The 12,849-nt window shown below is 38.5% G+C and overlaps 1 long non-coding RNA gene across 20 annotated transcripts in view; it reads left to right on the top strand.

Moving 5' to 3' along the window:
- LOC112662299 (uncharacterized) overlaps positions 1-12,849 on the top strand; it is a 296,118-nt gene that overhangs the window by 38,534 nt on the left and 244,735 nt on the right. The window contains exon 2 of one of the 20 annotated variants that reach the window (XR_007401577.1): positions 11,908-11,983. The exons of the other annotated variants lie outside the window; for them this stretch is intronic. This is a non-coding gene — a long non-coding RNA (uncharacterized LOC112662299). The remainder of the gene's footprint in view (positions 1-11,907; positions 11,984-12,849) is intronic. 20 annotated transcript variants of the gene reach the window in all.

The following is a 12,849-nucleotide window of genomic DNA, read 5'->3' as shown; positions in this document are numbered from 1 at the left end:
TCTGAAAAGTACTTATGATACAATAACCAAGAAGCAGAATCTGTAAATGAAGAATTTCTGTATTTGTAGCTCTGGAAAAGACACAAAAGAGAAAGCTGGTAATGTTCAGTAGAGAGGGGGACAGAGAGGATTTCTATGTATGCTCTTTGAGGGCTGACTTCCTTGGGAACTGCAGCTGCCAGGCTCTGAGCCCTGCCCATTCCCCAGCCCATGGTGAGAGGGTGGTCCAACCTAGCCCAATGGGAACTGCAGACACTCCCGCAGCAGCCCTCACTGACTGGAGCAGTGCTAGATACTTAAATTGGGATGGCCTGTCCCATTTTCTCCCTCGGAGACTTGTATTCCCTTGGGAGTCAAAATGCCAGTCAGTCCCTGCTGGCCACTTGACATAGATGCTGAGGAGCAGTTATATTCTTTTTTGAAAAAAAAAAAAAAAAAAAAAAAAGGACAATAAGCAGGAGAAGGGGAAGCATATTATGTGTTAAGTCACTGTAATTCTGAGGTGGTTCATTTTTGCAGGTAGTGTTTTCTCACTAGTACAGAAAGAAAAATGTACCATCGAGTAAACTGAAGATGTTGATGCCTTATAACCCAAGAATTCCATTTCTATATTTACCCAAGGGAAAACCTTATATATTTGCAAAAAAGGAATATGAATGATATAAAAGCAAACTTAATGTACATGAATGGAGGAATGAACACATAAATTGTGATACAAATGGATCACTATGTAGCAGTTAAGATAAATGAAATAGAAGTATATCCATCAGCATAGGTGAGCATCAGAAACATGATATTGAGTGGCAAAAAGTTATAGAAAGATGTAGCTAAAATTTAAATTTATTTGAAAATATGAAGAACAAATATAGCATAATATTAAATGATAAAAATCAAGTGATGAGTCCATGGTGCCATTTGAAATATTTCACACCTCAATAAGTAAACAAGATAAAGCCATCCTGCCCATGATTTGGTACTTAAGGACCTCATTGTTAAAGTTTGTGACAATGCTAGTTCACTCTGTCTTTTTAGCCATAGATTTAAAAAAACTTCTAGTAGTGGATAGAGTTTGGTCCTAGAGTCAGACATACTTAGGTTCAGGCTCACTCTAATAGTTTTGCATTGATAATTTCTTTACGTTCTCATAACTCTTTAATTCTTTCTCATGGAATGAATTGAAAATTATAGATCTAGAGACACAAACACATAGTTAAATATACATTTTATATAGAATGGCACAGTGGTTGGTATACATGTTTAGTACAATGTAGATATAATTCACATCAAATTTTTCTCCCCCATTTATATTGGAAGTATTTTATCATGTTATTAGAAACTCTTTATTAGTCACATTTTAAAGATGAAGTAAAATTTTATTGAATGTTGCACAGTTTACTTAACTATATAAATTTTATTTCCAAACATTTACCTCTGTAAATTACTTCCTAGTAAACGTTTTTGTGCAAGTAGACTTTCCTACAGTTTGTATTATGTCTGTACAAAAATAATTGTTAAAATTAGATTTAATTAGTCAGTGGAATTCACATTTTTAAGCTTCTGGTACATATTTTCAAATTGCCCCATATAGTTTTGGACCTCTTTACATCTGTGTGACCCTAAGTTACTAAATATTTTTAGGCCTTATGTATTTTTTTCCCTTCATCTTAAAATGAGGCTTAAAATAGCTATATTGTAGGACTGATATGAGATTAAAATGAGATAGTATATGCAAAGCACCTAGGCAGCTCCTAAGATTTAGTTAGTACTCAATAAATATTAGCTATTCTATTAATACCTAATTCTGAATAGCAGTATATGCCTGTTGTACTTCCTTCTAGCTAATTTAATAGGCAAAAAGTATTTTTCCTACTTTAACTTGTATTTCTCTGATTATGAAAGAATTTTTAAAAGTTTTATTATATTGGCCAACTGTAGTTGTTTTATATAAAATTGTGTCAATTTTTTATTTATTCTTCTTTCACTATTGAAGCCTTAGTGTTTTTTTTATTGATTTCTGCTTTTTTATATAGTGAGACTATTAATACTTTCTTAGTCATATTTATATGAATACTTTTCCCTAGCATATAGAATAGAATTTTTTCTCTGAAAAGACTTTACCAACACTTACAGGATTATAAGGAAACAAATTTTATTTTTCAAGTGCAGTTACATTCTAATTTCTAAAAGCTGGGCCAGTGCTTTTAGGCCCTTGGTGGACTCCTTTCTTTCCATTTGCTTGTCTCTCAGTAAGTTTCTCCCTTCTGTGATCTTGTCTCAAATTGGTACTTCATTAATGGACCACATTGTCATATCTCTGAAAGGAATAGAAGACCCTCCGTTTTAAAAAAAAGATTTTATTTATTTATTTATTCATAAAAGAGAGGCAGAGACATAGAGGGAGAAGCAGGCTTCCTGCAGGGTGCCTGATGCGGGACTCGATCCCAGGACCTTGGGATCATGACCTGAGCCAAAGGCAGATGCTTAACCACTGAGCCACCCAGGTGCTCCTAGAAGACCCTTTCTTATGACATCACAGTTTAAACCAAAGAGACTCCTTTAGGTTCCTTCTCAGTTATTGTTTTACTACCTCCTCCTGTCCCAGAAAGATGCACCTCTTCCTACAAGTGTGGGTGATGCCTAGGATACTTGTTCTAGGGTCAATATATTTGCTCCGAAGGCCTTCAGGAGTGAGTATCTGAGGATCAGTGTACACACCTCTGATGTAATTCATGAGGCTCAGTGTGAGATAAGATCAATACTGGGATCCTAGTATGAATGCACCTGGAGATGGAAGTGCAAGAGTATAGAGCTGGGGGTCTGGAATTGCATTCATGTACTATTGCTGCTGTGACAAATTCATATAAAATTAGCAGCTTAAAACAACAGACATCTTATTCTTGTAGTTCTGGAGACCAAAAGCCTGAAACAGGTTTCACTGGGCAAAAAGCAAATTGTTGACAAAATAGCATTCCTCTGGAGGCTTGAGGGGGTGGGGAGGAATCTATTTCCTTGCCTTTTCCAGTTTCCCCAGGCTGTGAGCATGCTTTGGCTTGTGGTCCTTTGATTTGTGGCCCAAGATGCAGCAGAGCATCTTCAAATAACCTTTGCTTCCATTGCATCTCATTCTTCTCTGACTGCAGCCACCACCTTCTTCTACCCTTTTAAGGACCTTTGTGATTACCCTTTTAAGGTTCACCTGGGTAATTCAGGATAGTCTCCCCATCTCAAGTTCCTTAACTTAATCACATCCACAAAGTCTCTTTTGCTCCATTTTGGGGTAAAATTCCTCTTTGTGTATGTATGAAGCTGGAATCCATGTTATTGGTAGAGATAATGATGAGATAGGATAGGATAATGGTTATAGCCATTCCCATTCAAAAAGAGAGAGAAAAAAAGAAGGTATCACTCCCAAGCAATTCCAGAATTCAGGCTGGTAAACTCTGTGGTTCCAAGTCCTGGGAATAATCCTCTGTGATTTGTGGCTCTGCCCTCTGGGCTCACCACTGCCCCCTCAGTGCCACCCTTCCTCTTCTGTGAGAGGGGGCAGTAGTTCCATAAGCTTGTTTTCTTTCCATAGAATTTTGGCGTCTGTCTGATAGCCTTTCATTTTCCAATTGTGCACACCTTTCTGCCACATGTGCCTACAGGGTTTTCCAGTGGAACAGATGGACAAGTTCCCATCTTGTCAACCAGTCTCAGTCATATCACTTGCTTTGGTCAGTGGAATATAGATGAATGTGAGGGAGGTGAGGGCTTTAGATATATCTGTGTGGTTGGGCCTGAATTCTTTATATCTACTGCCACTATGCGAGGAATGTGCTCCAGGTAGCTTCCAGTTCAAGGAGAATGAGGAGACACATGGAAGACTCGTATGAATGGGGTGCCTGGGTGGCTCAGTAGTTGAACATCTGTCTTTGGCTCAGGGTGTGATCCTGTGGTCCAGGAAGTCTTGTGTCGGGCTCCTTGTGGGAAGCCTGCTTCTCCCTCTGCTTCTCCCTCTGCCTGTGTCTCTGCCTCTCTCTTTCTCTGTCTTTCATGAATGAATAAATTAAAAAGTCTTAAAAAAAAAAAAAAGAAGACTCATATGGACCAAACTCAGAGCCTGGATTAGTTCAACCAATCTCATCTGAACCTAGATGAATCTACCTACAGATCCATCAGTGAGAAATAAAGCCTGTCAAGAAATGTGAGGAAACTGAGATTTTTTAGCATAATTGCAAGCTAACAAGTTTACCTGCTACAGTTTTAGGGATGTTGACAGAAGACATGAGGCTCCTAGGTCAGAGACAGAAGACTTAATTACTCATAGAGATAGCAGTAGTCAGAGAATCAGCATTTTTCCGTAGCAGTTCCAAACACCTCATTTCCCACAGGGTGATACACAGAGGACCGAGTGATATCTACATATATAGTGGGTTGTGCTACAGGAGAGGATCCCTGGGCCTTGGAACTCAAATTTTTTATATTAGGCAGTGAGCATGTCTTCCCATTTGCTCTGAAGGCAAATATTATCTATGTTATACTAGGCAGTAAGCAAGCCCACTGTTTACTCCTGAGGGAGATACTGTCTCTGTATCCAAGTCTGTTCATTTTACAAACATGCTTGAGAAGAAAGTCTGTAAAAAAGATAGTCACTACCTTTGTTTGCAAGATAAGCAGAAACACAAAAGACCCTTGGTTAATTGTCTCTCAACAAGCCTCGATATTGAACTTTTCTCTTTTGGAGCTGTTTGTTATTAGCATTATCGTATGAGTAGCTGACAAATGTATCATGACATTGTGGGTTTTCTTCCAAAGCCCTAAATCTGAGGTGAGACAAATCCATGCCACTGGGCATGATGTATGCTTTGAACAAAATTCTGAGTTATCACTCAGATGGAGGGATATTAAACATTAAGAAATTACTTGAATAAATTTTGAATATGTATGATGTATCTTAATGGTACCTGGTACCATAGTGGGTTTTTTTTTTGGTGGTCGGGGGCACCATAGTGTTTTATCCTTTGTTTTCAGTTTATGTAAATATGCTAAAGTAGTGTTAATTCATTGAAAGGAATAATGAGTAGATTTCATTCTCTGCTAAGAACACTAGACCCTCTAATAATACTTAATCTGCTGCTCCAGACACCTTTCATATCCTATCTTTAACTCTTCTAATAACACTATGGTACATATCACTGTTTTCATGCTGTAGATGGCAAAATGGAGGCTTAGGGAATTGCCCAAGATCTTTGAGTAAGGGGCCAGATTAGCATAGAGATCATTCTTGGTTCTCAAGTTTGTGCTGTTTTTATTAGAGCACATTTCTGTGCTCAACATAGATTAGGCAGGTTTCCCTTCTCTCTAAGATATCCATGGTTCAATTTAAGGAGATTTTTAGTAAAGGCACAATCAAAACTAGAGCTGAAGTCTTCTGATTCTAAATCTGACATTGTTTTATCATATTGCATGGAAATAACCTTGTGCACCAAGGTGGGATTTAACTTGTATAATCTACTTTCTCATGAGTACTAGAGAGTTAAAAAAGAGATATCATATTTTTTGCAGCCAAAAATTGTGCTAATTTAAAGGCATTTTATTTGTAAAATTTCCCAAGCACATTGGAGAAATAAAACTTCTGTAACAATCAGTTATTGAGGACTTTAATTAAGTGATATCTAGTAGAAATTAAGGATAAGATCTTGATGCAGAATGTTGATAATCCACCCTAAACTGCTTTGGGATAAGCCAAGTCTAATATCCAAAGATTGATCAGCGGAAAACAAGAGAAGAAAAATTTGACCCAGTTTTGGGTAAAGTTAGATCTTCTATTCTTATGCAATGTTCATATCAGTTCTGTAAGTGAAATAATATCAGTATGTCTTGTATATGGCCTATAGTATGTCATTTACAGGCATGTTTGTTTGTTTATTAATTTATTTTTCATTGGAGTTCAATTTGCCAACATATAGAGTAACACCCAGTGCTCATCCCATCAAGTGCCCCCCCTCAGTGCCCACCACCCAGTCACCCCCAACGCCCGCCCACCTCCCTTCCTACCACCCCTAGTTCTTTTCCCAGAGTTAGGAGTCTCTCATGTTCTGTCTCCCTTTCTGATATTTCCCACTCATTTTTTCTCCTTTCCCCTTTATTCCCTTTCACTATTTTTTATATTCCCCAAATGAATGAGACCATATAATGTTTGTCCTTCTCCGATTGACTTATTTCACTCAGTATAATACCCTCCAGTTCCAGCCACGTCGAAGCAAACGGTGGGTATTTGTCGTTTCTAATGGCTGAGGAATATTCCATTGTATACATAGACCACAGGTATGATTAGATTAAAATTTGGTAAATGGCACAAATTTCTTATTTCAGAGTGAGATATTATCCGTGAATAATACCACCTTTCCTGCCTTCATAAAGCTACAGGTTGAAAATTTCCTCTGGCAATCAAAATATGATCATTGTTACCACTACCACATTTTTATCATATCAGAGTTTGCCAGGAACTGTGAAGAATGCCTTTCTTGCATGGTCTCATTTACTTTTATATAGCGAGAGCCCATGATTATCTTTGTTTATCAACTGGAATGGATAAGCTACATGAATTTTCAAGGTCACGCAAGTAACAAATGGCAGAATCAGGATTCAGACCTTTATTAGGCTAACTCTAGGGCCACCATTAGTTTGTCTACAAAGTAGGTATATAGTAACTTACTTACCCAGGCCTGGATTACTAGACATTTATTTTGTTTACAGTTACACACTATGGCAAATTGCTGAATATTTTTGTGAAGTGGGCTCATCTCTGCCTTGATTACCCCTCCAGTTCCCTTCTTGTTCCTCAAACACATCAAGCCTGGCTCCTGCCTCAGGGGCTTTGTACTTACTGTTCCTTAGGCTGGAACTGTCTGTCTCATTATATGGGAGCTCTGTTTGCTCATTCCATTCATGTCTTTGTTAGATTATTACCTCCTTTGAAGAGCAAGCCCTGAACCCTCCCTTCATTGTTTATCATTTTTCTCTGGCTCATTTTCTTCCTAGCACTTACAATAGTTGGTGTTATTGTATATTTAACCAGGCATTTCTTGTCTTTCTTACTAGAAATTAATTTCCATGAGCCCAGAGTTCTGCTCTCCCTAGCTAGCTTTGCTTTCCTAATGCTCTAAAATACATATACCTCAATAAAAGATGCATAACTGATATTTGTTGAGTGAATGGATAGTGAAAGCTTTTTCCATATTTTCAAGTGTTTTCTATAGTGATTAGAATCACTATGTTGACAGGTGTGCACAATATATGGTTCTTAACATATTCTGCACAATTGCATTCTGAAAGAGATTTACTTGTTTAAATTTCCACCAGAGATGTAGGAAACTGTCTCTTTTGCTATCCCAGGACTGACTGGATCCAACCCAACCATGACAGTCAAGATTCACATATCCCAAATGAGCATGTAGCCCATGGAGCCTGTCCTAAGGAGGCAATTGGTTCTTCTCTGTCACAGAATTACAAGTTATATTCATTGCTTCTTATTTACATTTTTTTTCCTTCTCAATTCCAGCCCCTTCCAGGAAGGCACTGCTAGGTATTATAATCAGTCTTGGGTTAAGGGTTTGGAGTGAAGTTGAGATCATTGAATAAATTCTGTGCTGGTTTAAAGCATGAACTTGAGTGTGATGGGGCCTGGGATTCAAGTCCTGCCTGCCCTGGTATGAAACTCTCTGGGCCTCCAGTTTAGCATCCGGAAATAGAGGACAGTTACCCAGAGTCCTCTTTACAGATTGTTATGAGGAATCAATGCAATAATGTGCGACATTCACAGTACAATATCAGGTTCATTCCAAAGGTTTAATAAGCAAACACCCACCCCACCCATTCCAAAGAAATGCCTGAGCAATTTCTTTGGGCCCAGCCAGTTCTCTGACACCCAGAGAGGAGGACACCGTAATCTTTGTCTGTTGCAGAGCTGGCAGGAAGGGCAGGAGGCCAGTGGTGTAACTGTTCCGGTCACTCTTTGTAATGGGGAAAGAACCTCAGAATGGTGACAAATCAATGGGAAACAAGAAGTGAGTGAGGCCTGACATCTAAAAAAAGGCATCAAGAATGGACAGAGAGAGGAAATGGGGTGTCAGCAGCAATGCTGACTGGGTAGTCTTTTAATAGAGCTGTATTCCAGGAAAAGAGCTTCCCGAGTGAGGAAGTTCACTGAACCTCTGCCCGGCAACATTTTAGCACAGATTTTGAATATAACTTTCTCTGGCTGATGTGTCAGCTCATGGGTAGTATCTCTTCTGTGAGTTTTACAAGCTTGAAGTTCTCGGAGGAATGGCCGTCCTAATATTTATTAAAAACTTACTAGATGCCAGATGATTATTAAGCATTTTAAATGCATTCATTGAAGATATACTTCGTATGCATCTACTGCATCCCAAGCATTGTTCTGAGTCCTGAGAACAGAGCAGTGAAAAAAAAGAGACAATGCCTCTGTCACCATAAAGCCTACACCTGAGAGCACAAAGCCTGCACCAGGTAAAAGTTGAAAATAAAATTTAAAAATAATACTTATACGATCACAGAGATCTTTCCATATTACGGCATGTGGATAAAAAATGTGTTGTATAAAGCCACATAAGATTCCACTGTGTCTATGTATTGCAATTTATTTAACAACTGCCTTTGCTAATGAAAAAAAAAAAAGGATTGTGTTTCATCTTTTGTTACCAGAAACAGTAATATAGTCAGTATCCTGAATAATACTTCTTTGCGCTCTGTTTTGGATATTTATTGTTGCATGACAAATAATCTCCCCTTTTCCATAAGAAGTATCTTGGGTTTCCTGTGGACTAGCTTCCTCGGCTGGGTCTGTTCCCATAAAAGGTTCTACTTGCTTCTTACATGATCTCTGTCCAATTCAGTTCCAGGAGGGACAACTCTTATATACATGTTATTTTATTTTTTTAGACAAAGATCATACCCATACATGCTTGAGACAGGCCCTTCCTACCTTGGATTTTATGGGTCAGTGCTCATAAGATTCTTAGAAGTCCCTTCCTCTCATTGAGAAGGTCTGTGAGGCCCCACTTTAAAATTTGGCCCATCAAAAGTTTTGTCATAAATCTTTTTTTTTAAAGATTTTTTTAGCTTTGTGAATACTTTGTTATTTTTATTATTTTTAAATATTGTATTCTTTTTTGTTTTGTTTTTATTGAAGTTTGATTTGCCAACATATAGTATAACACCCAGTGCTCATCCCATCAAGCGCCCTCCTCAGTGCCTGTCACCCAGTCACCTCAACCTCCTGCCCACCTCCCCTTCCACTACCCTTTGTTCATTTCCTATAGTTAGGAGTCTCTCATGGTTTGTCTCCCTCTCTAATTTTTCTCACTCAGTTCCCCTCGTCTTCCTTATAATCCCTTTCACTATTTCTTATATTCCCCATATGAATGAAACCATATGATGATTGTCCTTCTCCAATTTTTTTTAGAATTTTATTTATTTATTCATGAGAGACACACAGAGAGAGGCAGAGACATAGGCATAGGGAGAAGCCGGCTCCTTGTGGGAAGCCCGATGAGTACTTGATCCCTGGACCCCGGGATCATGACCTGAGCCAAAGGCAGACACTCAACCACTGAGCCACCCAGGCTTCTCTATTACTGTATTTTAAATGTGACTTTCTTACAGTATATTTTCTATCTGGTTGGTGGTTTGTATAATAGAAAGCTCTTCAGCAATCTTCCTGTATCTTCCTACTGTCTCTAATACTAGTTCAGTCCATTCTTTTAGGTTTTCCAGATATATAGTAACAATACATGTAAGTAATGCTCACCTTGCCTCTTCTTTTAATTTGAGCTTTTAATTTCCTCCTTTCCTAAGTCAGTCCTGTTTGGTGATCTTGGGGCACAGCAGAGCTAGCAGTGGGGTGAAGTAGCATCAAATTGACTTAATGGTGGAGAGAGATGTGATGTAAATGGGAGAATCCTTGTAAAACTGGAGGACTGGGGATTTCTGCCAAGAACCTGGAAATACATTGTTTCATGGTTTGGAGAAGCTTGGATACCTTGAAGAGTGTCCTGTGTATAGAAAGCACCTTCCGCAGTCATAGAGCTGAAGGCTCTCTCATTGTGCGCCCTGCTCTGCATTTTGCATAGTGTGTTTGACACGATATTGAAATCTTTTGTTCAGTCATCATCCGCTTGACAGTACAGTAAACTCCCTGAGGGCAGAAATTATGTTTTCTTTCTCTCCAAATCTCTAGTCGCCAGCAGAATGCTTGGAAAAGTGTAAGCTCATGGCAAATGCTTGTTAATGAATTAGTAAGGTGCTAACTGTGTGAATGAACATATTCACAGATAAAGCTGTGCGTTTTTGTTGATATTGAATGAATGAACAAGTAGAGTCATGACTTCCTTGGGTTTCTCAAACCCCAAAACGGAAAGACTAAATGAGGCTAAGATCTTACTTCTCCTTCTTGGGGTTCAGAGTTGAGGCATCCAGTGGGTCAAATGAGCTGGCTTAGTTCCTCTGTTAGAACTTCCTTTCTTCTTTTCAGATTGGCTGTTATGGCAGAGATGTGATTTAGCAAGAATGTCTCCTTTACATTTTGCTTAGGATCTTGCTTATTCTGGAGACTGAATTAAGCACTGATTTTTTTTAAAGAACCATAAATGAGTTTTTGCAGATCTTATATACTAACAATACTATCTAACTCTGTTGATCCTCCAATGTCAACTTTATTCAAGAGTGGAGCATCAACCACGAAGTAGTGAGTCTGAAAGGATTCCTTCTTTTGTTCAAAGATCATCCTATATTGATTTTGTGATTAGTTGCCTATCTCTGGAGAGTTTATGCACACACACACACACACACACACATTTCTAATTTGTCATTTATTTTTTCACCTGAGAGCCCAGATCATTGAGCCCCTTTAGTGTCTTATAGATTCAGCCTCCAACATGGGGATGGCTAATATACCTTCTGTCTTGTGTACCAAATGTGACTGACTGAATGCTCATGGCTGTGCTATGCTATGTGTACTGAGGTCGTATCTGGGATCAATGCAAAACAGTTCTGCTGTAGTTGTTGGAAGAGGGAAGTGTGGCTTATATACTCTGTGTATTTGCCTTTTTATATTCTAATACTTGAGGACCGGAAATGTTTCCCAATTCAGAATCACCCCCCTCCCAACCTTTTGCCCCCCACCTTGGCCCACAATGATGTCATTCTTCTCAGAACTCCTGCAGCATGTAATGTCTGACCCATTCAATCACAGCTTTCTAAGGCTTTTTTTAGTGATCTGGTCAGGCATACATGTTTTTCTCTCCCCAAATGGATGATGTTGCAAATGGACTTCCATTGGAAATCTTAAATGAATTTAAAATGACTCAGATAGAATCCTTACTCTGCCATCTAATGCTGTATTCACTGGAGCAAGACAAAACTTAACCTGAGTTCAAGACTCTGCAAAAAACAAACAAACAAACAAACAAACAAACAAACAAACAAAAAAAACCAAAACTCACTTAATTGTGAAGATTAAATGATTAAATGAGAAAACATACGTGTTTAGCCCATATTAGGCTCTCAAAGAATGTTGGTACTGTCACCTTAAAAAAAATAATGGCCTCCAGCCTTGCAGGAATTGATTGCAACATGTTTGAATGGCAGTTGGAAACAGGAGGAAACATTGTCCAAGAGAAGGTGCTTTAGCTAATGGTCTCTGGTTATTCTGATTCCTTCTATGGGGCCATTGGTAAAGTGGCAAATAATGTGTTGTTTGACTCTACTCGTACAGTTGTCCCAATGGAGAGGGGGAATGTATTAGGCTATCATAACTTAGTTCCCTTAAGCATTCAATACCCTAACTTTTTCACATGTGATTCCATGGTAAGCTATCTACTGATAATTTCTGCTCTTATACAGGGAGAAGATAGTCTTATGACATGAGTGTTCTGGTCACTATGACTATTTGCAGCTGCAATCTACTAAATTGGCAAAGGTAGGACAGGCTGGTCATGAAAAGGTGAATATTATGGTTTCTGTAATGGCGATTTCTCATTCTAAATTAATCAGTTGTCATTCTAGCAGTTTCACAAGCAAGGTTAATGCACAGTCCTGAGCGATGGAGCCTTTAAAAAAATAAACTTACAAAGATGTGGACTAGACTCTGAGCTACGGTGAATTTGCTAAAGTACTAAGTGCAACAGTGTGAGGTATTATGTAGGGCAGACGCTTGCCTTTTCCCTTAGTGTATCCAGCATAGCCATTGGCGAAGTTTACTGAGATTCTTTTCTTGGAATGTCTACAGGTCAGAATTCCATGAGGTCATGGACTATGAATTTGCTGTCTCTGTACATTTATTTTCTCTCTCTGGAATATGTTCCTTCTACCTTCTCACAAGCATGGGAGGTTATGAGGATCAAATTGCTAATGGACTCAGTGTTTCCATGATATTTTGAGAATGCAGTGGTGAATAAGATGGACAGATCCTTGCTTTTATATTCTAAAAGGATGGATCTAGAAATCTTTTATATTTTCCAGAATATTCTACAAATATAGCTCTTATTAGACATATCTCTCATGATTCAATTTAAATGTTGGATCCCTGATACTATCTGTGACTCTCCAAGGAAAATGAAAAATCCTTTCTGTGCTTTCACAAAATCTCATGCTCTCTTCAGACAGAACAAGTGAGCTTCATATTTTGATTATCTATTTACAGGTCTGTCTTCTCCATCTCTTTCTAATTTCATTAAAGGCAAGAACTTGGCCTGGTTCTTATTAAATCACTGGCAACCATCACAGTCCCTGGAAACATAGTAGATGCTATCACATGTTTGCAGTACAATTTAGGGGTGAGATTCC

The sequence above is a fragment of the Canis lupus genome, chromosome 13 (assembly GCF_003254725.2).
Source record: "Canis lupus dingo isolate Sandy chromosome 13, ASM325472v2, whole genome shotgun sequence".
Lineage (NCBI taxonomy): Eukaryota > Metazoa > Chordata > Mammalia > Carnivora > Canidae > Canis > Canis lupus.
Note: the sequence above shows the minus strand (reverse complement) of the source record. Positions and strands in the feature narration are given on the sequence as shown.